The 2552-nt window shown below is 40.0% G+C and overlaps 1 protein-coding gene across 2 annotated transcripts in view; it reads right to left on the bottom strand.

The window, feature by feature from the left end:
* Positions 1-2216, bottom strand: part of borcs5 (BLOC-1 related complex subunit 5) — a 6864-nt gene extending 4648 nt beyond the window's left edge. Inside the window, exon 1 of one of the 2 annotated variants that reach the window (XM_027135856.2) lies at positions 2064-2216. The gene's annotated coding sequence lies outside the window, so the exon portion shown is untranslated. Of the gene's footprint in view, positions 1-262; positions 515-2063 lie in introns of those variants that run through there. The other variant, XM_027135849.2, reaches the window with a different exon arrangement.
* Between the last annotated feature and the right edge of the window lie 336 nt (positions 2217-2552).

Below are 2552 nucleotides of genomic sequence, written 5' to 3'. Positions count from 1 at the left end.
CTTCACTTCTCCACTGTATTTATTCCATCTACACAAACTCGTCTCTTCTGAAACCTCTAACAATCTCCTGTGAATCTTTCTTGTACCTTTTCTCTCATACTTTAAGTCTATTCTCTACAGTTCTGCTTTAACACGAAGGATCTGAGGCTGTATTTCATCTCAGTAACGAATGAAGACCATCTCTGTGATTTCAGCTGGATCTTTGTGTCACTGAGCAGATTGAAGCCATAAGATTTGACACGACAGAAGATACAGAACTTACCAAATGTTTCTCCTGTAATGTTGATCTCCTTTTAGTCGAATTACACAGACTCTATTAGCATTAGCACATTATTATTCTTCTTATTTCAGACTAATTAACCTCACTAGAATCATTCTGCATCGATAAACACGTTTGCTGTTCTAAAGTTCGTGCAAAATGTCGCTTTAACACCACAAACGCTCACGTTTCCTACATGTTTTGGTAAGAGGGGCCGATGACAGGCAGCGCGGAATGATGACGCAAACGGTTTACGTGTGACGTAAGTACACAGCGACGAAATAATATCCATATCTACACTAGATGTCGCCTTGGTTACGGCAGTACGTCGGAACGAACGCGTCAACAGAGCCGCCATCTTGGTACAGGGGACCCCCTCATCTTAATGCATCGGGGTCGATGTGGGCAAAGAAATAAAATCACCAGAAATCGTCATGAATTCGATTTTCTAGTTTATTTTGGGTTCGTTCCAAAGTCAGACATGTATTTATCATTAATTCCAGAGACAATTTAAGGTTTTGATATTAAGATAATCTTGGGGCATGTCATGGCCTGATGGTTAGAGAGTCTGACTCCTAACCCTAAGGTTGTGGGTTCGAGTCTCAGGCCAGCAATACCACGACTGAGGTGTCCTTGAGCAAGGCACCGAACCCCCCCAACTGCAGCATAAATGGCTGCCCACTGCTCCGGGTGTGTGTTCACGGGGTGTGTGTTCACGGTGTGTGTGTGTGTGTGTGGTTGAAGCGGTGGTTGAAGACCTACTTATTCAGGAAACACTTCAACTAGCACTTCTTTCCTTATCTTTTGCATTAAAAAAAAAACCTTTGACACTTTTTCATTGTAACTTTGAACAAATGTTTTAAACTCATGGTATCTTAAGTACGTAACCTAGTGAGCAGCATTAATGTATTCAGTGTTAGAGATTTAAGCACTTATGTACGTCGCTCTGGATAAGGGCGTTTGTCACATGCTGTAAATGTAAATGTGTGTGTGTGTGTGTGTGTGTGTGTGTGTGTGTGTGTGTGTGTGTGTGTGTGTGTGTGTGTGTGTGTGTGTGTGTGTGTGTGTGTACTTTGGAATTCTGAGTATGGGTCACCAAAAAAACAAAGTTTGACTTTGAGGCTGAACTTGTGTGTTACACTGACAAGATAACTGGTGACATCCTTCCAGGACTGTCTGCTGAGTTAACCATTTAAAACTAAGTGTTTAGTGTTTAGTGTCCCTACAACAACACGACCTTACACAGTGTCTTCCTGATACTTTTGCTCTGCACTTGCAGAGTATGAACCTTATGAAAGGTGCAGACAACCAGTGAAATTAAGCTAAAGTGATGGTTGTCTATGCCATCTTCAGTCTCAACAATGTGATCATGAAGACCAGATGTAATATTATACTTTTTTTTTTAAATTAACATACGATAAAAAAAAAATCCAAAACCTTTTCAGGCATAATGTCATTAAATATGTCCTTAAGTGAAGTAACTTGATAAAAGAGCATTCTGCTTGTGTTAAGTCCAGGACGATCTAATAAAATATGTTTGACAGATAAGCGAATCATGCAGAACATACATAAAGCTGGGTCTTTTCACCTTTAAGCAAAAAAAGCATGGGTCAATTTTTTAATCTGCTTATTAAGAGCTTCGGAATCTACAAACATTGTCGGTTTTCCTAACTGTCACAGACGGGTAACTAACTAACGGGTAACTAGCATGGATTAGCTGCGGTCGTTAACCAAGGACTGAAACAAACCAACAGAACCAGAAATATAATTTTGTAACCTTCAATATCATAAAACACATTCTCACCGGTGAAATGTAATTCCTTGTTGTCTGGTTTTTAGAAACATCGTCCATGTATTCGAAGTACAGGTCAGAGATAGCAGCGTTACCGTTGCTACTTTCTATGACGAGACCCCTGTTCCAAGATGGCGGCGGTTTTAACGCATTTTTAGAAACCCAAGGCGACATCTAGAATCAGAACAGAATCAGAAAGAGCTTTTATTGCCAGGTATGTTTCCATATGCGAGGAATTTGTTATAGAGACAGAAGCTCCACAGTGTAACAGAATGACATATACAATATAGACAAATTGTATGTACAAATGTACAAGTGTGAGATGTGCAATTGAAATATAAATAGTATGTGTTTTAAGTAAATAATGTGTAAGGATTGTGTTGTGTGTTCCGTGTATGTTAAGTGTTCATCAGATGGATTTCACTTGAGGGAAGCAACTGTTGCTATGTCTGGTCGTTCTGGAGCTCAGCGCTCTGTAGCGTCGACCAGATGGCAGCAGTT

The sequence above is a fragment of the Tachysurus fulvidraco genome, chromosome 17 (genome assembly GCF_022655615.1).
Source record: "Tachysurus fulvidraco isolate hzauxx_2018 chromosome 17, HZAU_PFXX_2.0, whole genome shotgun sequence".
Lineage (NCBI taxonomy): Eukaryota > Metazoa > Chordata > Actinopteri > Siluriformes > Bagridae > Tachysurus > Tachysurus fulvidraco.
The sequence above is the reverse complement of the archived record's forward strand: the minus strand, read 5'-3'. Positions and strand labels throughout refer to the sequence as shown.